Genomic DNA, 16,064 nt, shown 5'->3' with positions numbered 1-16,064 from the left:
CCTTATCAACTGTCCATGCTGAAAAAGTATTTTTTGTTTTAACATATATTATAAAGATCACTTATGCATGCCAAAAATGTAGTATATTTTTTGGTGCACACCTATGTCCATTACATGTGCATGTTTGCTGAAATGTATTTTTTGTTTTAACATATATATGCCACGGTCTGTTAAATGAGCAGGTTGTTAAATTATTGAACATAAGCTGAGGACCTAATCATGTACATATATAGGATATTGGTTAAACAACTTGATGCCATGGTTGAGAAAATGGTCTTTCATTCCCATTTAATATTAGTTGATTTATTTAATTATAAAAAGAAATGGATACAGAAAATGTTGATTATTGTGGAGTTCGGTCCACCCCGCTCGAGCGGAGGCAAGTTAGAGAATTTGCTCAAGACAGCTCGACAGTGAGTTTGAGCATATGCAAGTCAGAGAGTTCGGTCGAAGAGCCGCTCGACACATGGCTCGAGCAGTTGCGGGAAAAAAGTTTGATTGATGTAGGCTTGACACGCTGCTCGAGTGAACATCACTATTACTGAAATTTTAGGGTTTCTGCCGCATGAAGTATAAATACCTAATGTTTTGACTTGTGGCATCATGTGTGTTGAACAATAGACGCCCCATAGTGTATTGTGAATCCATAAGAAATAAAAATCTTTTGCAGCTTCTGTGGACGCGGGCAATTTGCCGAACCACGTAAATTTGTGTGTCGTGTGTGATTGTTTGATTGCTTTTCGTGTTTACTTTCTTTTATTGTCATCATTTTCACAACAATTAGTATCAAGAGTCAAGGTTCGGGTCTGAGGAAAAATGATGGCTGGAGAAGAAGTGAAGGTATTAGGGATCGAGAAGTTCAATGTCACGGATTATGGATACTGGAGGATGCAGATAAAGGACTAACTCCATCTTCCATTATTGGCGAAGAAACCGGACAGCATGGTAGTTGCTGATTGGAACCTGTTGGATCGACAGGTTCTAGGGGTTATTCGGCTAACCCTGTCGAGATCCGTTGCACACAATGTCATCAAGGAGAAGACGACTACGGATCTCATAGCGGCTTTGTCAGGTATGTATGAAAAGCTGTCAGCGAATAATAATATACACTTGATGAAAAAGTTATTCAATTTGAAGAAGATAGATGGTACGTCTGTTGTACAACATCTGAATGATTTTAATACTATCACAAATCAATTGTTGTCTAGTGAAATTAAATTGATGATGAGATACGTGTATTGATACTATTGGCCTCACTACCAAATAGTTGGGAAGTCATCAGAATGACTGTCAGTAATTCTTCTGGTAAATCAAAGTTGAAATATAATGATATTCGTGATTCGATTTTAGCTGAGGAGGTGCGCTGGAGGGATTTAGGTGAGACCTCAGGTTTGAATTCAGTACTGAATGTTGATTCTTAGGGGAGATCACAGGACATGAACTTAAACAGAGGCAGATCAAGATCAAAGAATAAGGGCAAGAGCAAGTTAAGGCTTGGTCAGCAGGCAACTTGCTGGAATTGTGGCAAAGCTGCCCACATAAAGAACTGTAGAAATCCTAAGAAGACGGAGAATGATAGTGCTAATGTGGTAACTGAAGTACAGGATGAACTATTGCTTGCAGTTCATAGTCCAGTTGATGACTCGATACTGGATTCAAGGGCTTCCTTCCACACATCTTCCCATCGAGAAATAATGCAGAACTATATTGCAGGTATTTTTGGGAATGAGTACTTGGCTGATAGAGAGGCATTGAACATGGTGTGAATGTGAGACATTGATATTGTACTCCCTAACAAGAACAAATGGACCTTGCAGAAGGTCAGACACATTACAGAGTTGAAGAAGAACCTCATCTCTGTTGGGCAACTCGATGATTGTGATCATTCAGTGGTGTTCTCAGATAGTACCTAGAATACTACTAAAGGGTCATTGGTACTGGCTCGGGGTAAGAAAATTGGTGCACTCTATATGACAACTAGTTTGAATAATACTATTGCTACTATCGTTGTAGAGAGCACAACAGATTTGTGGCATTGCAGACTTGGCCATATGAGTCAGAAGGATATGAAAGAACTTTTGTTTAGAGGAAAGCTACAAGAACTGAAGTCAGTTGATCTCAGTATGTGTGAGAGTTGCATTATTGGAAAACAAAAGAAGGTCAGTTTCTTAAAGAGTGATAGAACATTGAAGACAGGAAAACTGGATCTTGTGCACACAGACGTGTGGGGATTTTCTCCAGTGGCATCCCTTGGAGGTTCTTGTTATTATGTCACGTTTATTTATGACCACACCAGAAATGTATGAGTTTATTTTTTGAAGCATAAATTTGATGTATTTAATGTGTTCAAAATTTGGAAGGCCATGGTTAAGACAAAGACAGACTTGAACCTGAAATGTTTGAGGTCTGATAATGGTGGTGAGTACATTGATGGTGGTTTCAAGGAATACTATGCAACTTTGGATATCAAAATGGAAAAGACAATTCCTGGGACACCACAACAAAATGGAGTTACTGCATGTATGAACAGAACCATAAATGAGCGTGCTAGAAGCATGAGATTGCACGCTGGATTACCACTTACTTTCTGGGTAGATGCAGTCAGCACTACCGTCTACTTGATAAAAAAAGGACCATCGGTTCCGTTGGATTGTGGATTGCCTGAGGATGCTTGGAGCGGGAAGAGGTCAAATTTTCTCACCTTAAAACTTTTGGCTGTCTATGTTATTGTTGATTCTGATGCTAGTAGTAAATTTGAGCCTAAGTTAAAGAAATGATATTTCATTGGCTATGGAGACGAGACATTTGTCTATCGTTTTTGGGAGGATTAGGGTCGAAAGATTATACGAAACAGGAATGTGATTTTCAATGTGAAGATTATGTACAAGGACAACTCCAGTACAGTTGTTGAAGTAGCTCCTCAGGAGTCCAAGTTCGTGAGATGGGATGACCTACCAGAGGCCACAATGTAGTGCAGAGATGTGAGTGACAAGGAGAGTGGGTCCGGTGCACCCATTCATATTATTTCACAATCAGATCCGGAGTCGTCCATTCTTGCGGTTGCAGTTTGCAAGTCAGTTAGGACTATTCATCCTCCATAGCGTTTCTCACCAACTTTGAATTATATTTTGTTGACAGATGATGGAGAACCACAAAGTTACGAAGAAACCTTGTAAGATGAAAACTCTAGCAAGTGGGAGCTGACCAGGAAGGATGAGATGGATTCCTTGTTAGGGAATCAAACATGGGAGTTGACAGAACTTCCATCAGGAAGAAGGCATTGCACAACTAGTGAGTGTATTGGGTGAAGATTGAGTATGATGACAGTAAGAGGAAGAAGGTCAGGCTTGTTGTAAAAAGGCTTTCAGTAGAAGCATGGTATTGATTACTCAGAGATCTTTTCTCCTGTGATGAAGGTCACAACTATCAAGTTAGTACTGTCTATGGTTGCTACTGAAGATTTATTTCTTGAGCAGTTAGATGTGAAGACGACTTTTCTTCATGGAGACTTTGAAGAAGACATATGTATGCACCAACCTGAGGGGTTTGTACTACATGGAATGAGAGGTTCAATTTACTGATGAAGAAGAGCTTGTATGGCCTGAAGCAAGCTTCTAGACAATGGTACAAGAAATTTGACAACTTTATGTGCAGTATAGGGTACATCAGATGTCAGGCAGATTATTGTTGCTATGTTAAGCATTTTGACAATTATTACATTATTTTGTTGCTGTATGTGGATGACATACTTATTGTAGGGACTAGTATTGATGAGATCAATAATATGAATAAGCAGATGTCAGAGCACATTGCAATGAAGGATTTGGGAGCTGCAAAACAAATCTTTGACATGAGAATTGTCAGAGACATAGTCGGAGGCACATTGAGACTCTCACAGGCTAAGTATGTGAAAAAGGTAGTCAGCATGTTCAATGTGGACAAGGCCAAACTAGTTGGCACACCCTTGGGTAGTCACTTCAGACTCAACAAGGATTAGTCACCAAAGTTAGAGTAGGAACAAGATTACATGAGTAAGGTTCCTGATGCCTCAGCTATTGGTTCACTTATGTATGCTATGGTTTGCACAAGACCAGATATTGCCCATGCAGTGGGAGTTGTGAGCAGATACATAAGTAACCTAGGAAAACAACATTGGGAAGCAGTGAAGTGGATTCTAAGGTACCTAAAAGGCTCCTTAGAAATGTGCTTGTGTTTCTCAGGAGAGAACTTAGAGGTGCATAGCTATGTTTATGCTGATCTAGAGGGAGCATTGATAGCAGGAAGAGTACCACAGGCTTTGTTTACACTCTGGGTGGTACTGCAGTATCATGGGGTTCTAATTTGTAGAAAATATTTTCTTTGTTTACTACAGAAGCTGAGTACATTACAATGTCAGAAGCTGCAAAGGAGATGACTCGGCTATAGGGTTTCTTGGAGGAATTGGGTAAAAAGAATCAGAAGGGCACTCTCTACAGCGACAGTTAGAGTGTCATATTCCTTGCCAAGAATTTAGCATTTCATTCCAAGACCAAGCACATTTAGATCATGTATCACTTTATACGATCATTGCTAGATGATGGGCAGTTGTTACTTGAGAAAATTTGTGAAGTAAGAACCCTGCTGATATGTTGACAAAGGGTGTTACACTTGAGTTGTGCGCAACTTCAATTTATCTTCAAGCATGAAGACAAGGGCAGTGAGTTGGAGGATATCATGTTCGAGGCAGCGGGCGATATAATGGGTGTACCAGTCTCCAAGTGGGAGAATTGTTCAATACTGTGGAGTCTGGTCCACACCACTCGAGTGGAGGCAAGTTAAAGAGTTTGCTTAAGATAGCTTGAGCAAATGCAAGTCAGAGAGTTCGCTCGACACCGGTCAACATACTACTCAAGTGGTGGCAAGTCAGAGAATTCACTTGAAGAGCTGCTCAATACATGGCTTGAGCAGTTGCGGGGAATAGGTTCGCTCAATGCGGGCTCGACACGCCGCTCGACCGAACATCGCTATTACTAAAATTTTAGGATTTCCACCGCATGAAGTATAAATACCTAATGTTTTGACTTGTGGCAGCATGTGTGTGTGATCAATAGACGCCCCAAAATGTATTGTGATTCCTCAAGAAATAAAAATCCTCTGCAGCTTTCATAGACATAGGAATTTTCTGAACCACGTAAATCTTTGTGTCGTGTGTGATTGTTTGATTGCTTTTCATGTTTACTTTCATTTATTCTCATCGTTTTTCACAACAGAAAAATGTAGCACCAATCATATGAAAGATAATGGGTGACTACTAAAAATATGGGAGGACCACAATTCTGGGGCAACTTCTCATATTGCTTCATTTAGAGAAAGGAATAAAAATCTTATTGCCATTTATACGCGTGTGCATCTACCCCATTCAAGTTTGCCTAAAATATTATATATAGAACCGATGCTTCAGTGAAGAACATTAGGAAATTGCTTTGTTTATGTAACTATTGCTTTCAACTTCTATGTATAGATTGATTAGTACTTCACTCCTGTGAATGAAATAATTACACTTCTCAACGACATTATGTCATATATAGATGCTTCGCTTCTAAATGATGATCTCTGATTATTTTCAGTTGAAATGGAATCTATACATAACTTGGTTATTTATCCATCTTAACTTGATGTATAATTGTTAATCTGTTGCTACTAATGCAATACCTAAACTATTAAAGTTGGTTTTTAGTAAGCTTTTTGGGCATTGTAATATTAGATTTATATGTGGTACTTTACCAGTTATTGAAATCTTAAAGTGAAATTATAAGTTTTTAATTGTTAATGTGGACTAATCTCTAGTTATTATCATTTGCAACAGATGCGAAACACAAAATTGATCCTTTTGCGACCAACTACGGTGACTAAAAATATTTCAAAATGGAATGAAAATTATTACCATTTTTTACGATGTACATGCCATAATAATGAATTCTCGAGACCGGAGTATTTGCGACACATTCCATGGCGTCGCTATAAATTCCAAAATGGGATATTATGTACAAATTATCTTTCGTGTTGTCAAATTTACCATTGTGTCACAAGGAAAAGCGATAGAATATCATTGAAGGAAGGTCATTTGCATCACTATTTAGATTGACGCAAAACATATTTTTTTCCAAGCGATTCATAACATTTTTGCGACGGACAACAGGGCCTTGTTTAATGAGTTTTTTGCTGCGAATATTTTTCCTTTTGCAATGCCATTGTTTCACCGGCAATGAAATTACAATTGCGGCTATGTTTTGGTATTAACAACGATGGTCCCAGACGACAATGATACTTTTTCATACCATACCGCCAGATTTTGCGGTGATCGAATTTACATTTAGTGGCGATGTAGAACGCCATAAAGGTAACTAGTTTTCACGACGCTTTCTTGTATCGCTGCGAAAAGTTTTTTGAGACGGATCAGTACAAACCATGTACATGCAAAAGGTTTGAGGACACGAATATACTTAGCTCATTTTTCTGTTTTTGTGGCGATAAAAACATGGTTCTGCTGTAGTGAGAATAAACACTCTAAAACTTTACATCCGTGACCTAGACAAGGAAGAGGGTCCTTGAGACGGAACTCCTCCCTCCACTCATATCGGCACTGTTTTTGGATTGAGATGAGTGAGTTTAGAGAGGGGGGGGGGGGGGGGGGGGGTGTGGCGTTCTGTGTTTAACATTTGATTGGAGGATACGTGAGACCAATAAAATTTATGTAGGTAATGGCTAGAAGGTTGGGTCCCTCTATCATTTCGTAGGTCAGTTAGTTGATATGGAGGGGATATGGATCTATCGTATTAGATGCCATCTAAGTAAATGTATGACATCTTATTTACTTGTATGTGTGCTCAAAAGGTGGGGATCACATGATTTGAGTAAGTTGTGTATTGGGAAGTGACTCACCGAAAGGTGTGCTGCCATTCCATCTAATCACATTCGATCTACTCAATGCCAGCGTCCAACACATCCTTATCATTACTCTCTTTCTATTATTTTTTTGTTTTGTTTTTATTCCTAAGTTACTCTTGTTATTATTTTCTATAAGGTTTCTACTTGGAATTTGTATCCCTACTTTGCCTATTATCAAATTAACCCTCTTTCTAATCACGTCTTTATCAATTAGGCAACGTTTCTATCATGTGTACGTGTGGATATTAGCTCTAGGGTAACATTAAAGAGATCTAGACTAGAAGCATTTGTGACCTATATATATATATATATATAGAGAGAGAGAGAGAGAGAGAGGTAGCGTGAGGCTTCACACATTTCTCTCTATACGTATCTTTCTACTCCATGCTTCTCAGGCAAAGTTGCAGGACACGATATGTTTTGACTTAAAATACTAACAATTAAAACGATGAAGTTAATCGCGTGTTTTTCTAGTAAAAAAATTATTGTTATCCTTCAGCGATAGGGTTGTGCAAATATTTTTTATTCCAACTTCATTTCGATTGTCATTCTAATTACTTTGTTTTAAACGAAATTAAAGTTTTCGAATTCAAAGTTGGAATTGGAGTTCAATCACCATGTTGGAGTTGGTTGTGGAGTTTCCTTTTTATGTTTATCTCTCACACATTCTAAACTCTATAATTCGGTCAAAAACTTTAAGGAATACAAGTCTTATTAAGAATTTAATATTGTTGTTTGAGAAAATCACTCGAGAAACTATAAATATTTTGTTGTCCACTTTATGTGTCCATCTTTCCCATTTAAGCCCTATAGTTCAGTCAAGAACTCAAAGGAATCTAAATCCTATTTAGTGCATGTGGAAATTTTGATAATGCATGAGTTAGACTTAACTTTAAGCAAAAGAAGGCGAAATGGAGTCAAAGTTTAGTATTGCTTCTAGATTTAGGAATCAAAGTTGAATTTAGACTTAAGACTTTCGAAGAGAATCACTTGAGGAACTATAAATATTCCGTTCTACACTTCATGTGTCTATATATCTCTCTCTCATTTTAAGTCCTATAGTTTGGTCAAGAACTCACAAGAATCTAAATTGTATTTAGTACCTGTGAAAATTTTGATAATGAGTTTCACTTAACTTCAAACAAGAGAAGGCGAAATAGAGCCAGAGTTTAGATCTTCTCGATTAATTAGGAATCGGAGTTGATTTTAGGTGAAATGCCTCATTTTTTTTCACAATTTATCTCATCTCATCTAATCATTATAATTTTTTTTCAAATTCTCATATAAAATAAACTAAATAATTCAACTTTTTCAAATCCCAAAACAAAAATAATATTAAAAAATATATTCTGATAATATTTTATTCAATTTTTAATTTTAATCTCAACTCATCTTATCTCACCTGCGAAAACAAACGAGACCCTTTGAAGTCGAACTCTAATTGAAATGAAAGTTCAGAATCTCGAAAGCTGGCGCCAATTAGGAGGATAAATCATTAGTTTATAAAGCATCGATGTCAACATATTTTATTCGCATCCACATGTAATGGACGATTTTTGGTTTTGATCGATGGAGCAATACTGTCAATAATGGTGATTCTTCTACCCTATTTATCTTTTTGCTACGTAATCTTTGGGACAATGATATTGCTCGCTTACAAATCCAATACGTTGTCATTTTATTGTTACCAATTAATTTGGTCGTGAGGTTTGGTACTTTTATATCTCAAGACTCAAAGCTGTCACTGTTAGCAAATAAATATCCCATGTCATACATGAATTCGGTAGTCTCTGTTACAAATGTTTTGAGATTGAAAGAGTGTACCTAGTTTCTCAATCGAGTTCTTGTTTAATTACTTCATTGAATTGAGTGGTCTAAATTGTCTAATACTAATATATAGACACAATATTAAATGTTCATATGAAATCGATTCACATGCACTATCCAAAAAAACCATGCCGATAATATTAAATGTTGCAAGTCTAAGGTGTAATTTGTTTTCACAAACCATCTTATCTCATTTCATCTAATTATTATAATTTTTCCAAACTCTTAAATAAAATACAAAAAACAATTCATTTTTTTTTAAATTCCAAAAAAAAAAATTATATTATAACAATATTTTATTCAATTTTTAACTTTTATCTCATATCATCTCATGCAATCATCTGTGTAACCAAATGAGACTGAACATATAATATGGAAAACTTTTTCTCAAGTTTTTGTTTGAACTTCATGATTTTAAGTGGGAGTGAGATAAACATAATATTTTGGACAGTATTAAATAAAAAATAGAAATTGTAGGGCCTACTTTATATATTCATTTCTCTCATACTTGAAGGAGTTTTGATCTACATAATATGTATATCTATCTTCATATTTCAGATCATTCAATTCAATCAAGTAATTAGAAAGTATCATTTAAAATCAACTCCTAATCTATCATATATTTCTTAATTATCATCTTCGTGGTGTGCTGTTTGAAAAAGAAAGAAATTTTTTTGAGTTGCCTTGACAATTAATATCTTACTGGTTTATTGCCATATTGGCAATCTTGTGCAGCTGCAAGCCTATGCGTTTTTATCTCAGATATTCGTCAGACTGAAAAGGCACTAGATGATCAGTATATAACTTGGACCGTACGAAATATATTCTATATGGAGTACAAATATTATATATTTATAATATTTTCGTTCACTGTTGGGAATATGGAATATAGTGGGAAGGGGGGGGAGAGTTATATATGTGGGGGCCAATTTGCTGACTCAGTTGTCATGATTTCATCAATATGGGCTCATGAGGCCAGGAATTGGCATCATGATTCATGAAGGGGTGAGGGAGCAAACATGATGAGACAGAGGACCGTTTGCACTTGGAAATGGGCCCTCTCCCAGCACAACCCTCCACCGTCTCTCCCTCTCTCTCTCTCTCTCTCTCGTTGATGTATATGCACGTAACCTAAAAAGGGTTATCCATAGATAAATACACTGTTGCGAGCTTTGCTGGGAGACAAATCCAGCAAGTGGCCGGCGCACACCAAAACTCACCACACGTCTCTCTATTTGGCCTCACATTCCATCTGCTGTATGCGCTTTTCTGTGCATGTCTTTTTGTGTGCGTCCACGTGACCATATATGCTGTACGTACCTATACATATATATATATATATATATAAACTATAATTAATCTCTCAATCTAATTACTTAGCTGCTCCTTAATTATTAACCCCTCTTTCTAACAGTACTTGTTATATATATATATTGTGTTTAGACGAATAATGCTGCTTCTTATTCTATATATATCTTACCACGTTTATTGATACGACACATTTTAAGTAATTTTATACATCAACAACTTAATACATTTCATGGACGGGATAAGAAAATATCTAAATCTGAGGAGATAACATATATAAAGATCAACTCCATTCGTCATTAGGTGATATTCATGTGTAGCTCTATATATATCTGATAAAAAAAAAAAAAAAACAAAAGAGAATTTGGGATGTGCTTTATAAGGATGTCAAAGAAAACCTGATTGCAATATCAAAATCTGCATAGATGTAATGAAAAGCAGTAAACTGATTAAAGTCATAACATAGCTTTTTCAGATATCTATAGTATAAAGAGATCTAGGCATGCAGCTAGCAGGGTTCGTACCAAAACTCAGAAAACTTCGTTTGAGAAATTAGCAGCTCATGTTCCGATCTAGTTTATTAGGGCATGCAAACAGAGTCCATCAAGTCGTCTCCCGAGTAACTTCAAACTAGTGTTGAAGAGTGCTTGGCGTAAGCATGCAGGCTAGGGCTGTCCGTACGGTATATGTTATCCTGATCAGAACTACTTTGGTGCATTTATATAGAATGATTTTTCTTCGTTGGAATTTGTTGAAAGTGGGAGGCAATTAGCAAAGGGACATGATGATCATAATTTGGATGGCATGGCTGGGTCTACAATAACTCTACAGTAGTGTAAGGTGGAATTTTGTGGCAGACAATGTAGGATTCATTAAAATCACCACTGACCCACTGAGCCAGACAAGAGATAATGTTAAATTCTAGTTAGGCACCCCATAACAAATATGAATCACGATTAATTCCAGAATCCAGTACCCTTTTTCAGATTCGGAATGAGTTCACTAATTACTTTGAAAAGACGTAATTTTTATATAGGAAGTTGCGGTTAAGAATCTATAAAATGAATTTTCTTTATTTTTTTTACTTATTTTTTTCCTATCTGTGTCGTTTTTTTTGGAATGATTGGACTTGACATTGGCTACCAAAAAGTCACGTCATTAACTTTTTATTTTTCTTTTTTTGTCTTTTTGTTTTTATCTTTTAAATGCTTAACAATATACAGAGAGAGAGAGAGAGAGAGAGGGGCGTTAATGACATCGGGTATATACAATGCCCCCTGCGTGCCGTACTCATCTAGTTGGAATAATGAACAATGCCGTCCAAAATTTTAAAGTTGCGTATAAATGTTAAGTAAGTTGAATTTTTTATAAATCGTAGAAATGAGTTTTATAAGTTTTACTTAAAATAAATTTAAATGTGTTTGAATATTAAGATAATTTTAGATGTATTTATGAAAAATTAAAAAAAATTATGGCCGAGTCTCATGTGTAAAAAAGTGTTAAATAAAAAAAAGTTGTAAGTATCACGTGTAAAAAGGTTTTGAGTTGAGATGAGTTTAGTAATTTAAAAGTTGGGTACTTAGATATTAGATCTAGCTTAAAATTAGACTGAGCAATCGGGGCCTAAATTTGTCATTGCATTGGCTAAATGAGTGTTCATTGTTTATTTCAAAACTATAGCTCACTTATTACATAAAACTTTTAAATTTTTAAGGGGTCAAATATTCATAATTGAAGAAATTTATGGCCTAATTCATCTCATAAAATTGGTTCTACGAGAAAGGATTGTTCATTTCTTATAAACATGCTCAAGATCTTGTCCATAGATAATGTGAGATTATTCATCAACACCCTCACTCACGTGCAGGCTAGTATTTTTCCTGATCCTTGTCACAAGGTAAGTAATGTGTGCCCCCATTCGTCCTGTGACAGGCTTTGATACCATGAAGAAATTCATGAACCTAACTCATCTCATAAAAATGGTTCTATAAGAAATGATTGTTCATTCCTTATAAACATACTCAAGACCTTGTCCACATGTAATGTGAGACTATTCCTCAATAATGATTAATGTTATCTAAGTGATCCAGTACGTACTGGCTTAATTTCTACCACTATACTCGTGGCGAGCTAAAATTTGCCTTGAAGAAACATGTGTATATATATATATATATATATATATATATATATATATATATATATATATCTTTCCTAATTAAGAGCATAACCGAGTATGGAAGCCACCACAATAGTGTAGAATTACAAACTATCAAGTCTTTTTTTTTTTAAACATATGAGATAAGATGAGATAAAAGTTGAATAAAATATTGTTAGAATATAATTTTTTTAATATTATTTTTATTTTGAGATTTTGAAAAGTTGAATTGATTATTATATTTTGTGTGGAAGTTTGAGAAAGTATTAATAATTATAGAAAATGAGATGAGATGAGATTGTGTAACCAAACTAGGCCTCAATCTCTAGTCATACCTGTCTTGTCCAATAAAGTTTTGACTATATTAAAATTTAAGATTATACCATATCGCTTATGTTTCTCTATTTTAAAGTTATATATCATTAAATACAAGTTAAAACTAATTACAAAAAAATATACATTATAATACCCTTTTTGAATTGGGGATTAATGGACAACCTACATAATTTATAGATAATCCTTTACAAGATGTAATAATTTAAATGATTTAGATTATATTTAAGATCATCTTTGATTTCTCTTAATTTACAAGTACAAGGCCTTATTGCCGTGGACATCTTCCAATATAGATCGGTCCAAATAATGGTCGGTAGACCTAAATAACAACAATAATAAACTAGTGACGTATAATATGTTTACAAGAAAAATTATAGTGGAAACTTTAGAGCCGATCGAAGCTCAGCTAGAAGACTTGTTATAACTATAACAGAAGAATAGCACCAAGTAGACCTTTGAGGTGCAGTTTGGATAGTGAGATGAAATGATATGAGTTTAGATAAAAATTGAATAAAATATTATTAGAATATTATATTTTAATATTATTATTGTTTTGAAATTTGAAAAAAATTTAATTGTTTATTATATTTTATATGAAATTTGAAAAAGTTGTAATGATAAGATGATATGAGATTAGATGAAACACTACTAGGGCAGCCTCCACTCGTTCTATTTTCTGCATGGTTCATATAAACCACGGCAATTGTAAAATTAGGGTTTGATCAGTAGGCTTCGTTATGTTTCGGTTGCGGATCTTGGGACATCCTAGCTATATATAGTTCAACTTATAAAGAGAGAAGAACCATTAGACAAAAAGGTGATGCATGGGGAATTCTTTCGTTTGGAGTAGATATAAGTGTGAGAAAACGAATCGAAAAAGGAAAGTCTTACAACCCTAAAACGGTTCAGTTCAAATAGTGTGTGGGCCAAAGGCATGCGATTTCCTTATATATATATATATAAATATATATATATATATATATTAATTAATTGATCATGCGCCCTATTAAAGAAATGTTAGTTTTAGATGACACAAACACGTACGTATTGGTAGCTTTACCTCAGCTGAGGAGGGAAGGTTGCCAGCCTTTTTGATGGGGTATATATAATGCATGCCAAAAGTTCAGTGTCTTTCTGAGTTTAGGGCTCGAAATTGCAGGGAAATTTTGATGGAAAAAAGATCAGCGAAAGAGATTCCTGCTCGGCCGGTTTGCCTTATAGTTTCTGCCATTGACAATCGGTAGCTTAGCTCGTGGGATGAGTGAGTGAGAGCCTTGAAATGCCATCATTGCTAAAGTGCAAAGGCTTATATTCACTGGCATGGGCCAGCATGCATGATGCTAAAAGAAGCTGTGTCACCGGTCACAACACGCCTCTGTCTTAAAAGCCCTACCCGTTGGCCCCTTAAATCTCCACAAAATCTCATGCCTAATCATTTCAATTTTATTCATATTTCTTAGAAGGATTACATCTCCAAAAAGGAGTGAATATACTAGTGCCCCCTTTGTAAAAAAGTCTCCCAAAATCCTATGGTTTGTACCCCCCCTACCCCTACCCCCAACCCCCTTTCGCAGATTCAGACAATTTTGCAAGCAATATTCCATCCGTCCCAGCCTCTCATCATTCTAATTTTAAACCAAAGGTGAAAGCTTTATAATTGAAGTGAAAAAGATCATGATCTATCAATCGATTGCAATAAAAAAGATTACCAACTTTTAGATATATATAAAATCACCATTAATTTCATGAAAAGATATTATCCAATTCTCATAATGATCATAGTTTCAGAGGAGTGCTTGGGTGTGCTGCATGCTTTTTCGAATTAGTTCTTTATATTTTTTAACATTGGAACTTTTTGTGCTCGTCATGTGCTAGAAGCCTTTGGCGGGGCTGGAAATCTTTTGTAACTATTTGCATGTAATGTTTGACAAAAAAGTCTACAAAAGCTAGCCCTCTCTCATCCCCCACTCCGGCCTCCTAGCCTCTTATAATTAATTTGTTCTATATATTATTTCTTTCTTCTTTCTTTAATTTCCCTCTATCTCAAACTAGCTATATAAACTAGTCAGGAGTTGAATATTGCAAAAGCAGGGTGCATGGAAACGCTCTAGCCTTGCTAAAGTTGGATGCATGTGGAAATTTTTAATAGCTTTTAGCCAATTTTTTTTGTTGGTGAGGGCATACATATAGCTAATTATAAGCTAGCTAGGCGTGTGAACAATAGAAATTATAACCATGTACGACGTGAAACATGCAGCTTGTCTTCGCTTATATATATAGTACTCCATTATTATATATATATCGTGAAACAAGTCATGACACGATTGGTCGATCTGAATTATTTTTTGTTAGGGAAGATTCAAACAACTGATCGATCGAGTAGTACTACACTTTAAAAGACGTGATCCTCGATGGCTTGTACTATATATCTCTATTTATATATATATATATATATATATATAGGTCAAAATTACTGTGTGTACGCATGATGTCCGTACAGCATGCAGTTCTTAAAACTACAACTAAGAAAATGTATAAAAAATGTACAAATCGATGACAACGATTCTCATGATTTCTAATTAGCACTAAACAACGAAACATGCATTTCACACGGAGGGCGTCTTTATCGAAGTTTACAAATTAAACGACTGTCTCGTGGCTACTACAAGTATTAATTTATAATTTACAGTTTCTGCGTCATGCGAAGCTCTCCATATATGCACAAACAATATTGGAGCAAATGCAACAAAATAAGTGTCTATATATATATATATATATATATATATATATATATATTTGCAGTGTGTGTGTGTGTGTGGTGTCATAAATATTATATATGAAATGAAACTCCAATGCAGAATCAACTGATCAAATGGATCGTATTTATCTAATATAAAATATGAAATATTTTGGAAATCATATATAGTATATATTTAATGGTAACAGTATATTTGGCCAAACAAACAGATTCTTCCGTAAGAAAAGATCAAATACCAAGCAATATATAAATTACTTGTTCTCGATCAAGAGAGGAAAATAATTGAATATATACATATATAAATGGAGCACAATAAAATCTAATTCATGTGGCTGTACGTTAAAGACCAACAAAAAGGTCGTTTTGTCTGAAATGTACAAGTAAGATATGGATTATTTTGTCTGAAATGTACAACCAGCTATGTACGTGGATTAATCGCTTAAAAATATGGTCCAAATCACTACAACAAAAATAAATTTTTGTGACTAATTTATTACAACCAAAAGATTATTCGTAACTAATTTTAGTTACAAATAGTTATTTGTTAGAATTAACTAATCACAAATAAATAATTTTCTTATAGTGAATATCAGTTCTGTTAGTATTGGAAGTTGGAACCAATACTTGTTTAATGGTGTCCAAATTGCGTGGACCAGTGTGAAACTTTTGAGTGTCATCCCAATTAAAGCTATTTATAAACAATCAAAATCTCAAACACATGAAGATATTCATGAAGATCGATCATGTGTATCG

The sequence above is a fragment of the Juglans microcarpa x Juglans regia genome, chromosome 2S (assembly GCF_004785595.1).
Source record: "Juglans microcarpa x Juglans regia isolate MS1-56 chromosome 2S, Jm3101_v1.0, whole genome shotgun sequence".
In the NCBI taxonomy this organism is placed as follows: Eukaryota; Viridiplantae; Streptophyta; class Magnoliopsida; order Fagales; family Juglandaceae; genus Juglans; species Juglans microcarpa x Juglans regia.
This window is presented reverse-complemented; position numbering follows the sequence as displayed.